The sequence below is a fragment of the Pituophis catenifer genome, unplaced genomic scaffold (genome assembly GCF_029215685.1).
Source record: "Pituophis catenifer annectens isolate HBS135680 unplaced genomic scaffold, rPitCat1.0.hap2 SCAF_12, whole genome shotgun sequence".
In the NCBI taxonomy this organism is placed as follows: domain Eukaryota; kingdom Metazoa; phylum Chordata; class Lepidosauria; order Squamata; family Colubridae; genus Pituophis; species Pituophis catenifer.
Window position 1 is genome coordinate 1844561 of NW_027256892.1, and position 25566 is coordinate 1870126.

Here is a 25566-nt window from a genome sequence, read left to right on the forward strand (position 1 = left end):
AAGTGGAAGCAACACCATTTTTAGACATGGAATTTCATCCCAAAATTCATCCTGGGGTCCGTTTTTGCATTTGGTTGAAATAAAAAATTTGGCTTCAAAAAACATTTTGGTTCCTGAGCAGCATTTTCCTGACCGCGGGGTCACGCGTTTTCTTCCCCAGGCACCTAAAAGGCTTGATTTTTAAAAAGTGGAAGCAACACCATTTTTAGACATGGAATTTCATCCCAAAATTCATCCTGGGGTCCGTTTTTGCATTTGGTTGAAAAAAGAAAATTGGCTTAAAAAAACAATTTTTTCCTAAGCAGCATTTTCCTGACCGCGGAGTCACACGTTTTCTTCCCCAGGCACCAAAAAGGCTTGATTTTTAAAAAGTGGAAGCAACACCATTTTTAGACATGGAATTTCATCCCAAAATTCATCCTGGGGTCCGTTTTTGCATTTGGTTGAAAAAAGAATATTGGCTTCAAAAAACATTTTTTTCCTAAGCAGCATTTTCCTGACCGCGGAGTCACGCGTTTTCTTCCCCAGGCACCAAAAAGGCTTGATTTTTAAAAAGTGGAAGCAACAACATTTTTAGACATGGAATTTCATCCGAAAATTCATCCTGGGGTCCGTTTTTGCATTTGGTTGAAAGAAAAAAAAATGGCTTCAAAAAACATTTTTTTCCTAAGCAGCATTTTCCTGACCGCGGGGTCAAGCGTTTTCTTCCCCAGGCACCAAAAAGGCTTGATTTTTAAAAAGTGGAAGCAACACCATTTTTAGACATGGAATTTCATCCCAAAATTCATCCTGGGGTCCGTTTTTGCATTTGGTTGAAAAAAAAAATTTGGCTTCAAAAAACATTTTGGTTCCTGAGCAGCATTTTTTCGGACCACCGAGTCACGCGTTTTCTTCCCCAGGCACCAAAAAGGCTTGATTTTTAAAAAGGTGAAGCAACACCATTTTTAGACATGGAATTTCATCCCAAAATTCATCCTGCGGTCCGTTTTTGCATTTGGTTTAAAAAAACAAATTTGGCTTCAAAAAACATTTTGGTTCCTGAGCAGCATTTTTTCTGACCGCGGAGTCACGCGTTTTCTTCCCCAGGCACCAAAAAGGCTTGATTTTTAAAAAGTGGAAGCAACACCATTTTTAGACATGGAATTTCATCCCAAAATTCATCCTGGGGTCCGTTTTTGCATTTGGTTGAAAAAAGAAAATTGGCTTAAAAAAACAATTTTTTCCTAAGCAGCATTTTCCTGACCGCGGAGTCACACGTTTTCTTCCCCAGGCACCAAAAAGGCTTGATTTTTAAAAAGTGGAAGCAACACCATTTTTAGACATGGAATTTCATCCCAAAATTCATCCTGGGGTCCGTTTTTGCATTTGGTTGAAAGAAAAAAAAATGGCTTCAAAAAACATTTTTTTGCTAAGCAGCATTTTCCTGACCGCGGGGTCACGCGTTTTCTTCCCCAGGCACCAAAAAGGCTTGATTTTTAAAAAGTGGAAGCAACACCATTTTTAGACATGGAATTTCATCCCAAAATTCATCCTGGGGTCCGTTTTTGCATTTGGTTGAAAAAAAAAATTTGGCTTCAAAAAACATTTTGGTTCCTGAGCAGCATTTTTTCGGACCACCGAGTCACGCGTTTTCTTCCCCAGGCACCAAAAAGGCTTGATTTTTAAAAAGGTGAAGCAACACCATTTTTAGACATGGAATTTCATCCCAAAATTCATCCTGCGGTCCGTTTTTGCATTTGGTTTAAAAAAACAAATTTGGCTTCAAAAAACATTTTGGTTCCTGAGCAGCATTTTTTCTGACCGCGGAGTCACGCGTTTTCTTCCCCAGGCACCAAAAAGGCTTGATTTTTAAAAAGTGGAAGCAACACCATTTTTAGACATGGAATTTCATCCCAAAATTCATCCTGGGGTCCGTTTTTGCATTTGGTTGAAAAAAGAAAATTGGCTTAAAAAAACAATTTTTTCCTAAGCAGCATTTTCCTGACCGCGGAGTCACACGTTTTCTTCCCCAGGCACCAAAAAGGCTTGATTTTTAAAAAGTGGAAGCAACACCATTTTTAGACATGGAATTTCATCCCAAAATTCATCCTGGGGTCCGTTTTTGCATTTGGTTTAAAAAAACAAATTTGGCTTCAAAAAACATTTTGGTTCCTAAGCAGCATTTTCCTGACCGCGGGGTCACGCGTTTTCTTCCCCAGGCGCCAAAAAGGCTTGATTTTTAAAAAGTTGAAGCAACACCATTTTTAGACATGGAATTTCATCCCAAAATTCATCCTGGGGTCCGTTTTTGTATTTGGTTGAAAGAAAAAAAAATGGCTTCAAAAAACATTTTTTTCCTAAGCAGCATTTTCCTGACCGCGGGGTCACGCGTTTTCTTCCCCAGGCACCAAAAAGGCTTGATTTTTAAAAAGTTGAAGCAACACCATTTTTAGACATGGAATTTCATCCCAAAATTCATCCTGGGGTCCGTTTTTGCATTTGGTTTAAAAAAAAAAATGGCTTCAAAAAACATTTTTTTCCTAAGCAGGATTTTCCTGATCGCGGGGTCACGCGTTTTCTTCCCCAGGCACCAAAAAGGCTTGATTTTTAAAAAGTTGAAGCAACACCATTTTTAGACATGGAATTTCATCCGAAAATTCATCCTGGGGTCCGTTTTTGCATTTGGTTGAAAAAAAAAATTGGCTTCAAAAAACATTTTTTTCCTAGGCATCATTTTCCTGACCGCGGAGTCACGCTTTTTCTTCCCCAGGCACCAAAAAGGCTTGATTTTTAAAAAGTGGAAGCAACACCATTTTTAGACATGGAATTTCATCCCAAAATTCATCCTGGGGTCCGTTTTTGCATTTGGTTGAAATAAAAAATTTGGCTTCAAAAAACATTTTGGTTCCTGAGCAGCATTTTTTCTGACCCCGGAGTCACGCGTTTTCTTCCCCAGGCACCTAAAAGGCTTGATTTTTAAAAAGTGGAAGCAACACCATTTTTAGACATGGAATTTCATCCCAAAATTCATCCTGGGGTCCGTTTTTGCATTTGGTTGAAAGAAAAAAAAATGGCTTCAAAAAACATTTTTTTCCTAAGCAGCATTTTCCTGACCGCGGGGTCACGCGTTTTCTTCCCCAGGCACAAAAAAAGGCTTGATTTTTAAAAAGTTGAAGCAACACCATTTTTAGACATGGAATTTCATCCCAAAATTCATCCTGGGGTCCGTTTTTGTATTTGGTTGAAAGAAAAAAAAATGGCTTCAAAAAACATTTTTTTCCTAAGCAGCATTTTCCTGACCGCGGGGTCACGCGTTTTCTTCCCCAGGCACCAAAAAGGCTTGATTTTTAAAAAGTTGAAGCAACACCATTTTTAGACATGGAATTTCATCCCAAAATTCATCCTGGGGTCCGTTTTTGCATTTGGTTTAAAAAAAAAATGGCTTCAAAAAACATTTTTTTCCTAAGCAGCATTTTCCTGACCGCGGGGTCACGCGTTTTCTTCCCCAGGCACCAAAAAGGCTTGATTTTTAAAAAGTGGAAGCAACACCATTTTTAGACATGGAATTTCATCCGAAAATTCATCCTGGGGTCCGTTTTTGCATTTGGTTGAAAAAAAAAAATTGGCTTCAAAAAACATTTTTTTCCTAGGAATCATTTTCCTGACCGCGGAGTCACGCTTTTTCTTCCCCAGGCACCAAAAAGGCTTGATTTTCAAAAAGTGGAAGCAACACCATTTTTAGACATGGAATTTCATCCCAAAATTCATCCTGGGGTCCGTTTTTGCATTTGGTTGAAAAAAGAAAATTGGCTTCAAAAAACAATTTTTTCCTAAGCAGCATTTTCCTGACCGCGGAGTCACACGTTTTCTTCCCCAGGCACCAAAAAGGCTTGATTTTTAAAAAGTGGAAGCAACACCATTTTTAGACATGGAATTTCATCCCAAAATTCATCCTGGGGTCCGTTTTTGCATTTGGTTGAAAGAAAAAAAAATGGCTTCAAAAAACATTTTTTTGCTAAGCAGCATTTTCCTGACCGCGGGGTCACGCGTTTTCTTCCCCAGGCACCAAAAAGGCTTGATTTTTAAAAAGTGGAAGCAACACCATTTTTAGACATGGAATTTCATCCCAAAATTCATCCTGGGGTCCGTTTTTGCATTTGGTTGAAAAAAAAAATTTGGCTTCAAAAAACATTTTGGTTCCTGAGCAGCATTTTTTCGGACCACCGAGTCACGCGTTTTCTTCCCCAGGCACCAAAAAGGCTTGATTTTTAAAAAGGTGAAGCAACACCATTTTTAGACATGGAATTTCATCCCAAAATTCATCCTGCGGTCCGTTTTTGCATTTGGTTTAAAAAAACAAATTTGGCTTCAAAAAACATTTTGGTTCCTGAGCAGCATTTTTTCTGACCGCGGAGTCACGCGTTTTCTTCCCCAGGCACCAAAAAGGCTTGATTTTTAAAAAGTGGAAGCAACACCATTTTTAGACATGGAATTTCATCCCAAAATTCATCCTGGGGTCCGTTTTTGCATTTGGTTGAAAAAAGAAAATTGGCTTAAAAAAACAATTTTTTCCTAAGCAGCATTTTCCTGACCGCGGAGTCACACGTTTTCTTCCCCAGGCACCAAAAAGGCTTGATTTTTAAAAAGTGGAAGCAACACCATTTTTAGACATGGAATTTCATCCCAAAATTCATCCTGGGGTCCGTTTTTGCATTTGGTTTAAAAAAACAAATTTGGCTTCAAAAAACATTTTGGTTCCTAAGCAGCATTTTCCTGACCGCGGGGTCACGCGTTTTCTTCCCCAGGCGCCAAAAAGGCTTGATTTTTAAAAAGTTGAAGCAACACCATTTTTAGACATGGAATTTCATCCCAAAATTCATCCTGGGGTCCGTTTTTGTATTTGGTTGAAAGAAAAAAAAATGGCTTCAAAAAACATTTTTTTCCTAAGCAGCATTTTCCTGACCGCGGGGTCACGCGTTTTCTTCCCCAGGCACCAAAAAGGCTTGATTTTTAAAAAGTTGAAGCAACACCATTTTTAGACATGGAATTTCATCCCAAAATTCATCCTGGGGTCCGTTTTTGCATTTGGTTTAAAAAAAAAAATGGCTTCAAAAAACATTTTTTTCCTAAGCAGGATTTTCCTGATCGCGGGGTCACGCGTTTTCTTCCCCAGGCACCAAAAAGGCTTGATTTTTAAAAAGTTGAAGCAACACCATTTTTAGACATGGAATTTCATCCGAAAATTCATCCTGGGGTCCGTTTTTGCATTTGGTTGAAAAAAAAAATTGGCTTCAAAAAACATTTTTTTCCTAGGCATCATTTTCCTGACCGCGGAGTCACGCTTTTTCTTCCCCAGGCACCAAAAAGGCTTGATTTTTAAAAAGTGGAAGCAACACCATTTTTAGACATGGAATTTCATCCCAAAATTCATCCTGGGGTCCGTTTTTGCATTTGGTTGAAATAAAAAATTTGGCTTCAAAAAACATTTTGGTTCCTGAGCAGCATTTTTTCTGACCCCGGAGTCACGCGTTTTCTTCCCCAGGCACCTAAAAGGCTTGATTTTTAAAAAGTGGAAGCAACACCATTTTTAGACATGGAATTTCATCCCAAAATTCATCCTGGGGTCCGTTTTTGCATTTGGTTGAAAGAAAAAAAAATGGCTTCAAAAAACATTTTTTTCCTAAGCAGCATTTTCCTGACCGCGGGGTCACGCGTTTTCTTCCCCAGGCACAAAAAAAGGCTTGATTTTTAAAAAGTTGAAGCAACACCATTTTTAGACATGGAATTTCATCCCAAAATTCATCCTGGGGTCCGTTTTTGTATTTGGTTGAAAGAAAAAAAAATGGCTTCAAAAAACATTTTTTTCCTAAGCAGCATTTTCCTGACCGCGGGGTCACGCGTTTTCTTCCCCAGGCACCAAAAAGGCTTGATTTTTAAAAAGTTGAAGCAACACCATTTTTAGACATGGAATTTCATCCCAAAATTCATCCTGGGGTCCATTTTTGCATTTGGTTTAAAAAAAAAAATGGCTTCAAAAAACATTTTTTTCCTAAGCAGCATTTTCCTGACCGCGGGGTCACGCGTTTTCTTCCCCAAGCACCAAAAAGGCTTGATTTTTAAAAAGTTGAAGCAACACCATTTTTAGACATGGAATTTCATCCGAAAATTCATCCTGGGGTCCGTTTTTGCATTTGGTTGAAAAAAAAAATTGGCTTCAAAAAACATTTTTTTCCTAGGCATCATTTTCCTGACCGCGGAGTCACGCTTTTTCTTCCCCAGGCACCAAAAAGGCTTGATTTTTAAAAAGTGGAAGCAACACCATTTTTAGACATGGAATTTCATCCCAAAATTCATCCTGGGGTCCGTTTTTGCATTTGGTTGAAAAAAGAATATTGGCTTCAAAAAACATTTTTTTCCTAAGCAGCATTTTCCTGACCGCGGAGTCACGCGTTTTCTTCCCCAGGCACCAAAAAGGCTTGATTTTTAAAAAGTGGAAGCAACAACATTTTTAGACATGGAATTTCATCCGAAAATTCATCCTGGGGTCCGTTTTTGCATTTGGTTGAAAGAAAAAAAAATGGCTTCAAAAAACATTTTTTTCCTAAGCAGCATTTTCCTGACCGCGGGGTCAAGCGTTTTCTTCCCCAGGCACCAAAAAGGCTTGATTTTTAAAAAGTGGAAGCAACACCATTTTTAGACATGGAATTTCATCCCAAAATTCATCCTGGGGTCCGTTTTTGCATTTGGTTGAAAAAAAAAATTTGGCTTCAAAAAACATTTTGGTTCCTGAGCAGCATTTTTTCGGACCACCGAGTCACGCGTTTTCTTCCCCAGGCACCAAAAAGGCTTGATTTTTAAAAAGGTGAAGCAACACCATTTTTAGACATGGAATTTCATCCCAAAATTCATCCTGGGGTCCGTTTTTGCATTTGGTTTAAAAAAACAAATTTGGCTTCAGAAAACATTTTGGTTCCTGAGCAGCATTTTTTCTGACCGCGGAGTCACACGTTTTCTTCCCCAGGCACCAAAAAGGCTTGATTTTTAAAAAGTGGAAGCAACACCATTTTTAGACATGGAATTTCATCCCAAAATTCATCCTGGGGTCCGTTTTTGCATTTGGTTGAAAAAAGAAAATTGGCTCCAAAAAACATTTTTTTCCTAAGCAGCATTTTCCTGACCGCGGAGTCACGCGTTTTCTTCCCCAGGCACCAAAAAGCCTTGATTTTTAAAAAGTGGAAGCAACACCATTTTTAGACATGGAATTTCATCCCAAAATTCATCCTGGGGTCCGTTTTTGCATTTGGTTGAAAAAAGAAAATTGGCTTAAAAAAACAATTTTTTCCTAAGCAGCATTTTCCTGACCGCGGAGTCACACGTTTTCTTCCCCAGGCACCAAAAAGGCTTGATTTTTAAAAAGTGGAAGCAACACCATTTTTAGACATGGAATTTCATCCCAAAATTCATCCTGGGGTCCGTTTTTGCATTTGGTTGAAAGAAAAAAAAATGGCTTCAAAAAACATTTTTTTCCTAAGCAGCATTTTCCTGACCGCGGGGTCACGCGTTTTCTTCCCCAGGCACCAAAAAGGCTTGATTTTTAAAAAGTGGAAGCAACACCATTTTTAGACATGGAATTTCATCCCAAAATTCATCCTGGGGTCCGTTTTTGCATTTGGTTTAAAAAAACAAATTTGGCTTCAAAAAACATTTTGGTTCCTAAGCAGCATTTTCCTGACCGCGGGGTCACGCGTTTTCTTCCCCAGGCGCCAAAAAGGCTTGATTTTTAAAAAGTTGAAGCAACACCATTTTTAGACATGGAATTTCATCCCAAAATTCATCCTGGGGTCCGTTTTTGTATTTGGTTGAAAGAAAAAAAAATGGCTTCAAAAAACATTTTTTTCCTAAGCAGCATTTTCCTGACCGCGGGGTCACGCGTTTTCTTCCCCAGGCACCAAAAAGGCTTGATTTTTAAAAAGTTGAAGCAACACCATTTTTAGACATGGAATTTCATCCCAAAATTCATCCTGGGGTCCGTTTTTGCATTTGGTTTAAAAAAAAAAATGGCTTCAAAAAACATTTTTTTCCTAAGCAGGATTTTCCTGATCGCGGGGTCACGCGTTTTCTTCCCCAGGCACCAAAAAGGCTTGATTTTTAAAAAGTTGAAGCAACACCATTTTTAGACATGGAATTTCATCCGAAAATTCATCCTGGGGTCCGTTTTTGCATTTGGTTGAAAAAAAAAATTGGCTTCAAAAAACATTTTTTTCCTAGGCATCATTTTCCTGACCGCGGAGTCACGCTTTTTCTTCCCCAGGCACCAAAAAGGCTTGATTTTTAAAAAGTGGAAGCAACACCATTTTTAGACATGGAATTTCATCCCAAAATTCATCCTGGGGTCCGTTTTTGCATTTGGTTGAAATAAAAAATTTGGCTTCAAAAAACATTTTGGTTCCTGAGCAGCATTTTTTCTGACCCCGGAGTCACGCGTTTTCTTCCCCAGGCACCTAAAAGGCTTGATTTTTAAAAAGTGGAAGCAACACCATTTTTAGACATGGAATTTCATCCCAAAATTCATCCTGGGGTCCGTTTTTGCATTTGGTTGAAAGAAAAAAAAATGGCTTCAAAAAACATTTTTTTCCTAAGCAGCATTTTCCTGACCGCGGGGTCACGCGTTTTCTTCCCCAGGCACAAAAAAAGGCTTGATTTTTAAAAAGTTGAAGCAACACCATTTTTAGACATGGAATTTCATCCCAAAATTCATCCTGGGGTCCGTTTTTGTATTTGGTTGAAAGAAAAAAAAATGGCTTCAAAAAACATTTTTTTCCTAAGCAGCATTTTCCTGACCGCGGGGTCACGCGTTTTCTTCCCCAGGCACCAAAAAGGCTTGATTTTTAAAAAGTTGAAGCAACACCATTTTTAGACATGGAATTTCATCCCAAAATTCATCCTGGGGTCCGTTTTTGCATTTGGTTTAAAAAAAAAATGGCTTCAAAAAACATTTTTTTCCTAAGCAGCATTTTCCTGACCGCGGGGTCACGCGTTTTCTTCCCCAGGCACCAAAAAGGCTTGATTTTTAAAAAGTGGAAGCAACACCATTTTTAGACATGGAATTTCATCCGAAAATTCATCCTGGGGTCCGTTTTTGCATTTGGTTGAAAAAAAAAAATTGGCTTCAAAAAACATTTTTTTCCTAGGAATCATTTTCCTGACCGCGGAGTCACGCTTTTTCTTCCCCAGGCACCAAAAAGGCTTGATTTTCAAAAAGTGGAAGCAACACCATTTTTAGACATGGAATTTCATCCCAAAATTCATCCTGGGGTCCGTTTTTGCATTTGGTTGAAAAAAGAAAATTGGCTTCAAAAAACATTTTTTTCCTAAGCAGCATTTTCCTGACCGCGGAGTCACGCGTTTTCTTCCCCAGGCACCAAAAAGGCTTGATTTTTAAAAAGGTGAAGCAACACCATTTTTAGACATGGAATTTCATCCCAAAATTCATCCTGCGGTCCGTTTTTGCATTTGGTTTAAAAAAACAAATTTGGCTTCAAAAAACATTTTGGTTCCTGAGCAGCATTTTTTCTGACCGCGGAGTCACGCGTTTTCTTCCCCAGGCACCAAAAAGGCTTGATTTTTAAAAAGTGGAAGCAACACCATTTTTAGACATGGAATTTCATCCCAAAATTCATCCTGGGGTCCGTTTTTGCATTTGGTTGAAAGAAAAAAAAATGGCTTCAAAAAACATTTTTTTCCTAAGCAGCATTTTCCTGACCACGGGGTCACGCGTTTTCTTCCCCAGGCACCAAAAAGGCTTGATTTTTAAAAAGTTGAAGCAACACCATTTTTAGACATGGAATTTCATCCCAAAATTCATCCTGGGGTCCGTTTTTGCATTTGGTTTAAAAAAAAAATGGCTTCAAAAAACATTTTTTTCCTAAGCAGCATTTTCCTGACCGCGGGGTCACGCGTTTTCTTCCCCAGGCACCAAAAAGGCTTGATTTTTAAAAAGTGGAAGCAACACCATTTTTAGACATGGAATTTCATCCGAAAATTCATCCTGGGGTCCGTTTTTGCATTTGGTTGAAAAAAAAAAATTGGCTTCAAAAAACATTTTTTTCCTAGGAATCATTTTCCTGACCGCGGAGTCACGCTTTTTCTTCCCCAGGCACCAAAAAGGCTTGATTTTCAAAAAGTGGAAGCAACACCATTTTTAGACATGGAATTTCATCCCAAAATTCATCCTGGGGTCCGTTTTTGCATTTGGTTGAAAAAAGAAAATTGGCTTCAAAAAACATTTTTTTCCTAAGCAGCATTTTCCTGACCGCGGAGTCACGCGTTTTCTTCCCCAGGCACCAAAAAGGCTTGATTTTTAAAAAGGTGAAGCAACACCATTTTTAGACATGGAATTTCATCCCAAAATTCATCCTGCGGTCCGTTTTTGCATTTGGTTTAAAAAAACAAATTTGGCTTCAAAAAACATTTTGGTTCCTGAGCAGCATTTTTTCTGACCGCGGAGTCACGCGTTTTCTTCCCCAGGCACCAAAAAGGCTTGATTTTTAAAAAGTGGAAGCAACACCATTTTTAGACATGGAATTTCATCCCAAAATTCATCCTGGGGTCCGTTTTTGCATTTGGTTGAAAGAAAAAAAAATGGCTTCAAAAAACATTTTTTTCCTAAGCAGCATTTTCCTGACCGCGGGGTCACGCGTTTTCTTCCCCAGGCACAAAAAAAGGCTTGATTTTTAAAAAGTTGAAGCAACACCATTTTTAGACATGGAATTTCATCCCAAAATTCATCCTGGGGTCCGTTTTTGTATTTGGTTGAAAGAAAAAAAAATGGCTTCAAAAAACATTTTTTTCCTAAGCAGCATTTTCCTGACCGCGGGGTCACGCGTTTTCTTCCCCAGGCACCCAAAAGGCTTGATTTTTAAAAAGTTGAAGCAACACCATTTTTAGACATGGAATTTCATCCCAAAATTCATCCTGGGGTCCGTTTTTGCATTTGGTTTAAAAAAAAAAATGGCTTCAAAAAACATTTTTTTCCTAAGCAGCATTTTCCTGACCGCGGGGTCACGCGTTTTCTTCCCCAAGCACCAAAAAGGCTTGATTTTTAAAAAGTTGAAGCAACACCATTTTTAGACATGGAATTTCATCCGAAAATTCATCCTGGGGTCCGTTTTTGCATTTGGTTGAAAAAAAAAATTGGCTTCAAAAAACATTTTTTTCCTAGGCATCATTTTCCTGACCGCGGAGTCACGCTTTTTCTTCCCCAGGCAACAAAAAGGCTTGATTTTTAAAAAGTGGAAGCAACACCATTTTTAGACATGGAATTTCATCCCAAAATTCATCCTGGGGTCCGTTTTTGCATTTGGTTGAAAAAAGAATATTGGCTTCAAAAAACATTTTTTTCCTAAGCAGCATTTTCCTGACCGCGGAGTCACGCGTTTTCTTCCCCAGGCACCAAAAAGGCTTGATTTTTAAAAAGTGGAAGCAACAACATTTTTAGACATGGAATTTCATCCGAAAATTCATCCTGGGGTCCGTTTTTGCATTTGGTTGAAAGAAAAAAAAATGGCTTCAAAAAACATTTTTTTCCTAAGCAGCATTTTCCTGACCGCGGGGTCAAGCGTTTTCTTCCCCAGGCACCAAAAAGGCTTGATTTTTAAAAAGTGGAAGCAACACCATTTTTAGACATGGAATTTCATCCCAAAATTCATCCTGGGGTCCGTTTTTGCATTTGGTTGAAAAAAAAAATTTGGCTTCAAAAAACATTTTGGTTCCTGAGCAGCATTTTTTCGGACCACCGAGTCACGCGTTTTCTTCCCCAGGCACCAAAAAGGCTTGATTTTTAAAAAGGTGAAGCAACACCATTTTTAGACATGGAATTTCATCCCAAAATTCATCCTGCGGTCCGTTTTTGCATTTGGTTTAAAAAAACAAATTTGGCTTCAAAAAACATTTTGGTTCCTGAGCAGCATTTTTTCTGACCGCGGAGTCACGCGTTTTCTTCCCCAGGCACCAAAAAGGCTTGATTTTTAAAAAGTGGAAGCAACACCATTTTTAGACATGGAATTTCATCCCAAAATTCATCCTGGGGTCCGTTTTTGCATTTGGTTGAAAAAAGAAAATTGGCTTAAAAAAACAATTTTTTCCTAAGCAGTATTTTCCTGACCGCGGAGTCACACGTTTTCTTCCCCAGGCACCAAAAAGGCTTGATTTTTAAAAAGTGGAAGCAACACCATTTTTAGACATGGAATTTCATCCCAAAATTCATCCTGGGGTCCGTTTTTGCATTTGGTTGAAAGAAAAAAAAATGGCTTCAAAAAACATTTTTTTCCTAAGCAGCATTTTCCTGACCGCGGGGTCACGCGTTTTCTTCCCCAGGCACCAAAAAGGCTTGATTTTTAAAAAGTGGAAGCAACACCATTTTTAGACATGGAATTTCATCCCAAAATTCATCCTGGGGTCCGTTTTTGCATTTGGTTTAAAAAAACAAATTTGGCTTCAAAAAACATTTTGGTTCCTAAGCAGCATTTTCCTGACCGCGGGGTCACGCGTTTTCTTCCCCAGGCGCCAAAAAGGCTTGATTTTTAAAAAGTTGAAGCAACACCATTTTTAGACATGGAATTTCATCCCAAAATTCATCCTGGGGTCCGTTTTTGTATTTGGTTGAAAGAAAAAAAAATGGCTTCAAAAAACATTTTTTTCCTAAGCAGCATTTTCCTGACCGCGGGGTCACGCGTTTTCTTCCCCAGGCACCAAAAAGGCTTGATTTTTAAAAAGTTGAAGCAACACCATTTTTAGACATGGAATTTCATCCCAAAATTCATCCTGGGGTCCGTTTTTGCATTTGGTTTAAAAAAAAAAATGGCTTCAAAAAACATTTTTTTCCTAAGCAGGATTTTCCTGATCGCGGGGTCACGCTTTTTCTTCCACAGGCACCAAAAAGGCTTGATTTTTAAAAAGTGGAAGCAACACCATTTTTAGACATGGAATTTCATCCCAAAATTCATCCTGGGGTCCGTTTTTGCATTTGGTTGAAATAAAAAATTTGGCTTCAAAAAACATTTTGGTTCCTGAGCAGCATTTTTTCTGACCCCGGAGTCACGCGTTTTCTTCCCCAGGCACCTAAAAGGCTTGATTTTTAAAAAGTGGAAGCAACACCATTTTTAGACATGGAATTTCATCCCAAAATTCATCCTGGGGTCCGTTTTTGCATTTGGTTGAAAGAAAAAAAAATGGCTTCAAAAAACATTTTTTTCCTAAGCAGCATTTTCCTGACCGCGGGGTCACGCGTTTTCTTCCTCAGGCACAAAAAAAGGCTTGATTTTTAAAAAGTTGAAGCAACACCATTTTTAGACATGGAATTTCATCCCAAAATTCATCCTGGGGTCCGTTTTTGTATTTGGTTGAAAGAAAAAAAAATGGCTTCAAAAAACATTTTTTTCCTAAGCAGCATTTTCCTGACCGCGGGGTCACGCGTTTTCTTCCCCAGGCACCAAAAAGGCTTGATTTTTAAAAAGTTGAAGCAACACCATTTTTAGACATGGAATTTCATCCCAAAATTCATCCTGGGGTCCGTTTTTGCATTTGGTTTAAAAAAAAAATGGCTTCAAAAAACATTTTTTTCCTAAGCAGCATTTTCCTGACCGCGGGGTCACGCGTTTTCTTCCCCAGGCACCAAAAAGGCTTGATTTTTAAAAAGTGGAAGCAACACCATTTTTAGACATGGAATTTCATCCGAAAATTCATCCTGGGGTCCGTTTTTGCATTTGGTTGAAAAAAAAAAATTGGCTTCAAAAAACATTTTTTTCCTAGGAATCATTTTCCTGACCGCGGAGTCACGCTTTTTCTTCCCCAGGCACCAAAAAGGCTTGATTTTCAAAAAGTGGAAGCAACACCATTTTTAGACATGGAATTTCATCCCAAAATTCATCCTGGGGTCCGTTTTTGCATTTGGTTGAAAAAAGAAAATTGGCTTCAAAAAACATTTTTTTCCTAAGCAGCATTTTCCTGACCGCGGAGTCACGCGTTTTCTTCCCCAGGCACCAAAAAGGCTTGATTTTTAAAAAGGTGAAGCAACACCATTTTTAGACATGGAATTTCATCCCAAAATTCATCCTGCGGTCCGTTTTTGCATTTGGTTTAAAAAAACAAATTTGGCTTCAAAAAACATTTTGGTTCCTGAGCAGCATTTTTTCTGACCGCGGAGTCACGCGTTTTCTTCCCCAGGCACCAAAAAGGCTTGATTTTTAAAAAGTGGAAGCAACACCATTTTTAGACATGGAATTTCATCCCAAAATTCATCCTGGGGTCCGTTTTTGCATTTGGTTGAAAGAAAAAAAAATGGCTTCAAAAAACATTTTTTTCCTAAGCAGCATTTTCCTGACCGCGGGGTCACGCGTTTTCTTCCCCAGGCACAAAAAAAGGCTTGATTTTTAAAAAGTTGAAGCAACACCATTTTTAGACATGGAATTTCATCCCAAAATTCATCCTGGGGTCCGTTTTTGTATTTGGTTGAAAGAAAAAAAAATGGCTTCAAAAAACATTTTTTTCCTAAGCAGCATTTTCCTGACCGCGGGGTCACGCGTTTTCTTCCCCAGGCACCAAAAAGGCTTGATTTTTAAAAAGTTGAAGCAACACCATTTTTAGACATGGAATTTCATCCCAAAATTCATCCTGGGGTCCGTTTTTGCATTTGGTTTAAAAAAAAATGGCTTCAAAAAACATTTTTTTCCTAAGCAGCATTTTCCTGACCGCGGGGTCACGCGTTTTCTTCCCCAAGCACCAAAAAGGCTTGATTTTTAAAAAGTTGAAGCAACACCATTTTTAGACATGGAATTTCATCCGAAAATTCATCCTGGGGTCCGTTTTTGCATTTGGTTGAAAAAAAAAATTGGCTTCAAAAAACATTTTTTTCCTAGGCATCATTTTCCTGACCGCGGAGTCACGCTTTTTCTTCCCCAGGCACCAAAAAGGCTTGATTTTTAAAAAGTGGAAGCAACACCATTTTTAGACATGGAATTTCATCCCAAAATTCATCCTGGGGTCCGTTTTTGCATTTGGTTGAAAAAAGAATATTGGCTTCAAAAAACATTTTTTTCCTAAGCAGCATTTTCCTGACCGCGGAGTCACGCGTTTTCTTCCCCAGGCACCAAAAAGGCTTGATTTTTAAAAAGTGGAAGCAACAACATTTTTAGACATGGAATTTCATCCGAAAATTCATCCTGGGGTCCGTTTTTGCATTTGGTTGAAAGAAAAAAAAATGGCTTCAAAAAACATTTTTTTCCTAAGCAGCATTTTCCTGACCGCGGGGTCAAGCGTTTTCTTCCCCAGGCACCAAAAAGGCTTGATTTTTAAAAAGTGGAAGCAACACCATTTTTAGACATGGAATTTCATCCCAAAATTCATCCTGGGGTCCGTTTTTGCATTTGGTTGAAAAAAAAAATTTGGCTTCAAAAAACATTTTGGTTCCTGAGCAGCATTTTTTCGGACCACCGAGTCACGCGTTTTCTTCCCCAGGCACCAAAAAGGCTTGATTTTTAAAAAGGTGAAGCAACACCATTTTTAGACATGGAATTTCATCCCAAAATTCATCCTGCGGTCCGTTTTTGCATTTGGTTTAAAAAAACAAATTTGGCTTCAAAAAACATTTTGGTTCCTGAGCAGCATTTTTTCTGACCGCGGAGTCACGCGTTTTCTTCCCCAGGCACCAAAAAGGCTTGATTTTTAAAAAGTGGAAGCAACACCATTTTTAGACATGGAATTTCATCCCAAAATTCATCCTGGGGTCCGTTTTTGCATTTGGTTGAAAAAAGAAAATTGGCTTAAAAAAACAATTTTTTCCTAAGCAGCATTTTCCTGACCGCGGAGTCACACGTTTTATTCCCCAGGCACCAAAAAGGCTTGATTTTTAAAAAGTGGAAGCAACACCATTTTTAGACATGGAATTTCATCCCAAAATTCATCCTGGGGTCCGTTTTTGCATTTGGTTGAAAGAAAAAAAAATGGCTTCAAAAAACATTTTTTTCCTAAGCAGCATTTTCCTGACCGCGGGGTCACGCGTTTTCTTCCCCAGGCACCAAAAAGGCTTGATTTTTAAAAAGTTGAAGCAACACCATTTTTAGACATGGAATTTCATCCCAAAATTCATCCTGGGGTCCGTTTTTGCATTTGGTTTAAAAAAAAAATGGCTTCAAAAAACATTTTTTTCCTAAGCAGCATTTTCCTGACCGCGGGGTCACGCGTTTTCTTCCCCAGGCACCAAAAAGGCTTGATTTTTAAAAAGTTGAAGCAACACCATTTTTAGACATGGAATTTCATCCGAAAATTCATCCTGGGGTCCGTTTTTGCATTTGGTTGAAAAAAAAAATTGGCTTCAAAAAACATTTTTTTCCTAGGCATCATTTTCCTGACCGCGGAGTCACGCTTTTTCTTCCCCAGGCACCAAAAAGGCTTGATTTTTAAAAAGTGGAAGCAACACCATTTTTAGACATGGAATTTCATCCCAAAATTCATCCTGGGGTCCGTTTTTGCATTTGGTTGAAAGAAAAAAAAATGGCTTCAAAAAACATTTTTTTCCTAAGCAGCATTTTCCTGACCGCGGGGTCACGCGTTTTCTTCCCCAGGCACAAAAAAAGGCTTGATTTTTAAAAAGTTGAAGCAACACCATTTTTAGACATGGAATTTCATCCCAAAATTCATCCTGGGGTCCGTTTTTGTATTTGGTTGAAAGAAAAAAAAATGGCTTCAAAAAACATTTTTTTCCTAAGCAGCATTTTCCTGACCGCGGGGTCACGCGTTTTCTTCCCCAGGCACCAAAAAGGCTTGATTTTTAAAAAGTGGAAGCAACACCATTTTTAGACATGGAATTTCATCCCAAAATTCATCCTGGGGTCCGTTTTTGCATTTGGTTTAAAAAAAAAAATGGCTTCAAAAAACATTTTTTTCCTAAGCAGCATTTTCCTGACCGCGGGGTCACGCGTTTTCTTCCCCAGGCACCAAAAAGGCTTGATTTTTAAAAAGTTGAAGCAACACCATTTTTAGACATGGAATTTCATCCGAAAATTCATCCTGGGGTCCGTTTTTGCATTTGGTTGAAAAAAAAAAATTGGCTTCAAAAAACATTTTTTTCCTAGGCATCATTTTCCTGACCGCGGAGTCACGCTTTTTCTTCCCCAGGCACCAAAAAGGCTTGATTTTTAAAAAGTGGAAGCAACACCATTTTTAGACATGGAATTTCATCCCAAAATTCATCCTGGGGTCCGTTTTTGCATTTGGTTGAAATAAAAAATTTGGCTTCAAAAAACATTTTGGTTCCTGAGCAGCATTTTTTCTGACCCCGGAGTCACGCGTTTTCTTCCCCAGGCACCTAAAAGGCTTGATTTTTAAAAAGTGGAAGCAACACCATTTTTAGACATGGAATTTCATCCGAAAATTCATCCTGGGGTCCGTTTTTGCATTTGGTTGGAAAAAAAAAAATTGGCTTCAAAAAACATTTTTTTCCTAGGCAGCATTTTCCTGACCACGGAGTCACGCTTTTTCTTCCCCAGGCACCAAAAAGGCTTGATTTTTAAAAAGTGGAAGCAACACCATTTTTAGACATGGAATTTCATCCCAAAATTCATCCTGGGGTCCGTTTTTGCATTTGGTTGAAAAAAAAAAATTGGCTTCAAAAAACATTTTGGTTCCTGAGCAGCATTTTTTCGGACCGCGGAGTCACGCGTTTTCTTCCCCAGGCACCAAAAAGGCTTGATTTTTAAAAAGTGGAAGCAACACCATTTTTAGACATGGAATTTCATCCCAAAATTCATCCTGGGGTCCGTTTTTGCATTTGGTTGAAAAAACAAATTTGGCTTCAAAAAATATTTTGGTTCCTGAGCAGCATTTTTTCGGACCGCGGAGTCACGCGTTTTCTTCCCCAGGCACCAAAAAGGCTTGATTTTTAAAAAGTGGAAGCAACACCATTTTTAGACATGGAATTTCATCCCAAAATTCATCCTGGGGTCCGTTTTTGCATTTGGTTGAAAAAAGAAAATTGGCTTAAAAAAACAATTTTTTCCTAAGCAGCATTTTCCTGACCGCGGAGTCACACGTTTTCTTCCCCAGGCACCAAAAAGGCTTGATTTTTAAAAAGTGGAAGCAACACCATTTTTAGACATGGAATTTCATCCCAAAATTCATCCTGGGGTCCGTTTTTGCATTTGGTTGAAAAAGAAAATTGGCTTAAAAAAACAATTTTTTCCTAAGCAGCATTTTCCTGACCGCGGAGTCACACGTTTTCTTCCCCAGGCACCAAAAAGGCTTGATTTTTAAAAAGTGGAAGCAACACCATTTTTAGACATGGAATTTCATCCCAAAATTCATCCTGGGGTCCGTTTTTGCATTTGGTTGAAAGGAAAAAAAATGGCTTCAAAAAACATTTTTTTCCTAAGCAGCATTTTCCTGACTGCGCGGTCACGCGTTTTCTTCCCCAGGCACAAAAAAAGGCTTGATTTTTAAAAAGTTGAAGGAACACCATTTTTAGACATGGAATTTCATCCGAAAATTCATCCTGGGGTCCGTTTTTGAATTTGGTTGAAAAAAAAAATTGTCTTCAAAAAACATTTTTTTCCTAGGCAGCATTTTCCTGACCGCGGAGTCACGCTTTTTCTTCCCCAGGCACCAAAAAGGCTTGATTTTTAAAAAGTGGAAGCAACACCATTTTTAGACATGGAATTTCATCCCAAAATTCATCCTGGGGTCCGTTTTTGCATTTGGTTGGAAAAAAAAAATTGGCTTCAAAAAACATTTTTTTCCTAGGCAGCATTTTCCTGACCGCGGAGTAACGCTTTTTCTTCCCCAGGCACCAAAAAGGCTTGATTTTTAAAAAGTGGAAGCAACACCATTTTTAGACATGGAATTTCATCCCAAAATTCATCCTGGCGTCCGTTTTTGCATTTGGTTGAAAGAAAAAAAAATGGCTTCAAAAAACATTTTTTTCCTAAGCAGCATTTTCCTGACCGCGGGGTCATGCGTTTTCTTCCCCAGGCACCAAAAAGGCTTGATTTTTAAAAAGTGGAAGCAACACCATTTTTAGACATGGAATTTCATCCCAAAATTCATCCTGGGGTCCGTTTTTGCATTTGGTTGAAAGAAAAAAAAATGGCTTCAAAAAACATTTTTTTCCTAAGCAGCATTTTCCTGACCGCGGGGTCACGCGTTTTCTTCCCCAGGCACCAAAAAGGCTTGATTTTTAAAAAGTTGAAGCAACACCATTTTTAGACATGGAATTTCATCCGAAAATTCATCCTGGGGTCCGTTTTTGCATTTGGTTGAAAGAAAAATAAATGGCTTCAAAAAACATTTTTTTCCTAGGCAGCATTTTCCTGACCGCGGGGTCACGCGTTTTCTTCCCCAGGCACCAAAAAGGCTTGATTTTTAAAAAGTTGAAGCAACACCATTTTTAGACATGGAATTTCATCCGAAAATTCATCCTGGGGTCCGTTTTTGCATTTGGTTGAAAAAAAAAATTGGCTTCAAAAAACATTTTTTTCCTAGGCATCATTTTCCTGACCGCGGAGTCACGCTTTTTCTTCCCCAGGCACCAAAAAGGCTTGATTTTTAAAAAGTGGAAGCAACACCATTTTTAGACATGGAATTTCATCCCAAAATTCATCCTGGGGTCCGTTTTTGCATTTGGTTGAAAAAAGAAAATTGGCTTCAAAAAACATTTTTTTCCTAAGCAGCATTTTCCTTACCGCGGAGTCACGCGTTTTCTTCCCCAGGCACCAAAAAGGCTTCATTTTTAAAAAGTGGAAGCAACACCATTTTTAGACATGGAATTTCATCCCAAAATTCATCCCGGGGTCCGTTTTTGCATTTGGTTTAAAAAAACAAATTTGGCTTAAAAAAACATTTTTTTCCTAGGCAGCCTTTTCCTGACCGCGGAGTCAGGCGTTTTCTTCCCCAGGCACCAAAAAGGCTTGATTTTTAAAAAGTGGAAGCAACACCATTTTTAGACATGGAATTTCATCCCAAAATTCATCCTGGGGTCCGTTTTTGCATTTGGTTGAAAGGAAAAAAAATGGCTTCAAAAAACATTTTTTTCCTAAGCAGCATTTTCCTGACTGCGCGGTCACGCGTTTTCTTCCCCAGGCACAAAAAAAGGCTTGATTTTTAAAAAGTTGAAGGAACACCATTTTTAGACATGGAATTTCATCCGAAAATTCATCCTGGGGTCCGTTTTTGAATTTGGTTGAAAAAAAAAATTGTCTTCAAAAAACATTTTTTTCCTAGGCAGCATTTTCCTGACCGCGGAGTCACGCTTTTTCTTCCCCAGGCACCAAAAAGGCTTGATTTTTAAAAAGTGGAAGCAACACCATTTTTAGACATGGAATTTCATCCCAAAATTCATCCTGGGGTCCGTTTTTGCATTTGGTTGGAAAAAAAAAATTGGCTTCAAAAAACATTTTTTTCCTAAGCAGCATTTTCCTGACCGCGGGGTCATGCGTTTTCTTCCCCAGGCACCAAAAAGGCTTGATTTTTAAAAAGTGGAAGCAACACCATTTTTAGACATGGAATTTCATCCCAAAATTCATCCTGGGGTCCGTTTTTGCATTTGGTTGAAAGAAAAAAAAATGGCTTCAAAAAACATTTTTTTCCTAAGCAGCATTTTCCTGACCGCGGGGTCACGCGTTTTCTTCCCCAGGCACCAAAAAGGCTTGATTTTTAAAAAGTTGAAGCAACACCATTTTTAGACATGGAATTTCATCCGAAAATTCATCCTGGGGTCCGTTTTTGCATTTGGTTGAAAGAAAAATAAATGGCTTCAAAAAACATTTTTTTCCTAGGCAGCATTTTCCTGACCGCGGGGTCACGCGTTTTCTTCCCCAGGCACCAAAAAGGCTTGATTTTTAAAAAGTTGAAGCAACACCATTTTTAGACATGGAATTTCATCCGAAAATTCATCCTGGGGTCCGTTTTTGCATTTGGTTGAAAAAAAAAATTGGCTTCAAAAAACATTTTTTTCCTAGGCATCATTTTCCTGACCGCGGAGTCACGCTTTTTCTTCCCCAGGCACCAAAAAGGCTTGATTTTTAAAAAGTGGAAGCAACACCATTTTTAGACATGGAATTTCATCCCAAAATTCATCCTGGGGTCCGTTTTTGCATTTGGTTGAAAAAAGAAAATTGGCTTCAAAAAACATTTTTTTCCTAAGCAGCCTTTTCCTGACCGCGGAGTCAGGCGTTTTCTTCCCCAGGCACCAAAAAGGCTTCATTTTTAAAAAGTGGAAGCAACACCATTTTTAGACATGGAATTTCATCCCAAAATTCATCCCGGGGTCCGTTTTTGCATTTGGTTTAAAAAAACAAATTTGGCTTAAAAAAACATTTTTTTCCTAGGCAGCCTTTTCCTGACCGCGGAGTCAGGCGTTTTCTTCCCCAGGCACCAAAAAGGCTTGATTTTTAAAAAGTGGAAGCAACACCATTTTTAGACATGGAATTTCATCCCAAAATTCATCCTGGGGTCCGTTTTTGCATTTGGTTGAAAAAAAAAATTGGCTTCAAAAAACATTTTTTTCCTAGGCAGCATTTTCCTGACCGCGGAGTCATGCGTTTTCTTCCCCAGGCACCAAAAAGGCTTGATTTTTAAAAAGTGGAAGCAACACCATTTTTAGACATGGAATTTCATCCCAAAATTCATCCTGGGGTCCGTTTTTGCATTTGGTTTAAAAAAACAAATTTGGCTTCAAAAAACATTTTTTTCCTAGGCAGCATTTTCCTGACCGCGGAGTCACGCTTTTTCTTCCCCAGGCACCAAAAAGGCTTGATTTTTAAAAAGTGGAAGCAACACCATTTTTAGACACGGAATTTCATCCCAAAATTCATCCTGGGGTCCGTTTTTGCATTTGGTTGAAAAAAAAATTTGGCTTCAAAAAACATTTTGGTTCCTGAGCAGCATTTTTTCGGACCGCGGAGTCACGCGTTTTCTTCCCCAGGCACCAAAAAGGCTTGATTTTTAAAAAGTGGAAGCAACACCATTTTTAGACATGGAATTTCATCCCAAAATTCATCCTGGGGTCCGTTTTTGCATTTGGTTGAAAAAAGAAAATTGGCTTAAAAAAACAATTTTTTCCTAAGCAGCATTTTCCTGACCGCGGATTAACGCTTTTTCTTCCCCAGGCACCAAAAAGGCTTGATTTTTAAAAAGTGGAAGCAACACCATTTTTAGACATGGAATTTCATCCGAAAATTCATCCTGGGGTCCGTTTTTGCATTTGGTTGAAAAAAAAAAATTGGCTTCAAAAAACATTTTTTTCGTAGGCAGCATTTTCCTGACCGCGGAGTAACGCTTTTTCTTCCCCAGGCACCAAAAAGGCTTGATTTTTAAAAAGTTGAAGCAACACCATTTTTAGACATGGAATTTCATCCGAAAATTCATCCTGGGGTCCGTTTTTGCATTTGGTTGAAAAAAAAAAATTGGCTTCAAAAAACATTTTTTTCCTAGGCATCATTTTCCTGACCGCGGAGTCACGCTTTTTCTTCCCCAGGCACCAAAAAGGCTTGATTTTTACAAAGTGGAAGCAACACCATTTTTAGACATGGAATTTCATCCGAAAATTCATCCTGGGGTCCGTTTTTGCATTTGGTTGAAAGAAAAAAAAATGGCTTCAAAAAACATTTTTTTCCTAAGCAGCATTTTCCTGACCGCGCGGTCACGCGTTTTCTTCCCCAGGCACAAAAAAAGGCTTGATTTTTAAAAAGTTGAAGGAACACCATTTTTAGACATGGAATTTCATCCGAAAATTCATCCTGGGGTCCGTTTTTGAATTTGGTTGAAAAAAAAAAATTGGCTTCAAAAAACATTTTTTTCCTAGGCAGCATTTTCCTGACCGCGGAGTCACGCTTTTTCTTCCCCAGGCACCAAAAAGGCTTGATTTTTAAAAAGTGGAAGCAACACCATTTTTAGACATGGAATTTCATCCCAAAATTCATCCTGGGGTCCGTTTTTGCATTTGGTTGAAAAAAAAAATTTGGCTTCAAAAAACATTTTGGTTCCTGAGCAGCATTTTTTCGGACCGCGGAGTCACGCGTTTTCTTCCCCAGGCACCAAAAAGGCTTGATTTTTAAAAAGTGGAAGCAACACCATTTTTAGACATGGAATTTCATCCGAAAATTCATCCTGGGGTCCGTTTTTGCATTTGGTTGAAAAAAGAAAATTGGCTTCAAAAAACAATTTTTTCCTAAGCAGCATTTTCCTGACCGCGGAGTCACGCGTTTTCTTCCCCAGGCACCAAAAAGGCTTGATTTTTAAAAAGTGGAAGCAACACCATTTTTAGACATGGAATTTCATCCCAAAATTCATCCTGGCGTCCGTTTTTGCATTTGGTTGAAAGAAAAAAAAATGGCTTCAAAAAACATTTTTTTCCTAAGCAGCATTTTCCTGACCGCGGGGTCATGCGTTTTCTTCCCCAGGCACCAAAAAGGCTTGATTTTTAAAAAGTGGAAGCAACACCATTTTTAGACATGGAATTTCATCCCAAAATTCATCCTGGGGTCCGTTTTTGCATTTGGTTGAAAGAAAAAAAAATGGCTTCAAAAAACATTTTTTTCCTAAGCAGCATTTTCCTGACCGCGGGGTCACGCGTTTTCTTCCCCAGGCACCAAAAAGGCTTGATTTTTAAAAAGTTGAAGCAACACCATTTTTAGACATGGAATTTCATCCGAAAATTCATCCTGGGGTCCGTTTTTGCATTTGGTTGAAAGAAAAATAAATGGCTTCAAAAAACATTTTTTTCCTAGGCAGCATTTTCCTGACCGCGGGGTCACGCGTTTTCTTCCCCAGGCACCAAAAAGGCTTGATTTTTAAAAAGTTGAAGCAACACCATTTTTAGACATGGAATTTCATCCCAAAATTCATCCTGGGGTCCGTTTTTGCATTTGGTTGAAAAAAAAAATTGGCTTCAAAAAACATTTTTTTCCTAGGCATCATTTTCCTGACCGCGGAGTCACGCTTTTTCTTCCCCAGGCACCAAAAAGGCTTGATTTTTAAAAAGTGGAAGCAACACCATTTTTAGACATGGAATTTCATCCCAAAATTCATCCTGGGGTCCGTTTTTGCATTTGGTTGAAAAAAGAAAATTGGCTTCAAAAAACATTTTTTTCCTAAGCAGCATTTTCCTGACCGCGGAGTCACGCGTTTTCTTCCCCAGGCACCAAAAAGGCTTCATTTTTAAAAAGTGGAAGCAACACCATTTTTAGACATGGAATTTCATCCCAAAATTCATCCCGGGGTCCGTTTTTGCATTTGGTTTAAAAAAACAAATTTGGCTTAAAAAAACATTTTTTTCCTAGGCAGCCTTTTCCTGACCGCGGAGTCAGGCGTTTTCTTCCCCAGGCACCAAAAAGGCTTGATTTTTAAAAAGTGGAAGCAACACCATTTTTAGACATGGAATTTCATCCCAAAATTCATCCTGGGGTCCGTTTTTGCATTTGGTTGAAAAAAAAAATTGGCTTCAAAAAACATTTTTTTCCTAGGCAGCATTTTCCTGACCGCGGAGTCATGCGTTTTCTTCCCCAGGCACCAAAAAGGCTTGATTTTTAAAAAGTGGAAGCAACACCATTTTTAGACATGGAATTTCATCCCAAAATTCATCCTGGGGTCCGTTTTTGCATTTGGTTTAAAAAAACAAATTTGGCTTCAAAAAACATTTTTTTCCTAGGCAGCATTTTCCTGACCGCGGAGTCACGCTTTTTCTTCCCCAGGCACCAAAAAGGCTTGATTTTTAAAAAGTGGAAGCAACACCATTTTTAGACACGGAATTTCATCCCAAAATTCATCCTGGGGTCCGTTTTTGCATTTGGTTGAAAAAAAAATTTGGCTTCAAAAAACATTTTGGTTCCTGAGCAGCATTTTTTCGGACCGCGGAGTCACGCGTTTTCTTCCCCAGGCACCAAAAAGGCTTGATTTTTAAAAAGTGGAAGCAACACCATTTTTAGACATGGAATTTCATCCCAAAATTCATCCTGGGGTCCGTTTTTGCATTTGGTTGAAAAAAGAAAATTGGCTTAAAAAAACAATTTTTTCCTAAGCAGCATTTTCCTGACCGCGGATTAACGCTTTTTCTTCCCCAGGCACCAAAAAGGCTTGATTTTTAAAAAGTGGAAGCAACACCATTTTTAGACATGGAATTTCATCCGAAAATTCATCCTGGGGTCCGTTTTTGCATTTGGTTGAAAAAAAAAAATTGGCTTCAAAAAACATTTTTTTCGTAGGCAGCATTTTCCTGACCGCGGAGTAACGCTTTTTCTTCCCCAGGCACCAAAAAGGCTTGATTTTTAAAAAGTTGAAGCAACACCATTTTTAGACATGGAATTTCATCCGAAAATTCATCCTGGGGTCCGTTTTTGCATTTGGTTGAAAAAAAAAAATTGGCTTCAAAAAACATTTTTTTCCTAGGCATCATTTTCCTGACCGCGGAGTCACGCTTTTTCTTCCCCAGGCACCAAAAAGGCTTGATTTTTACAAAGTGGAAGCAACACCATTTTTAGACATGGAATTTCATCCGAAAATTCATCCTGGGGTCCGTTTTTGCATTTGGTTGAAAGAAAAAAA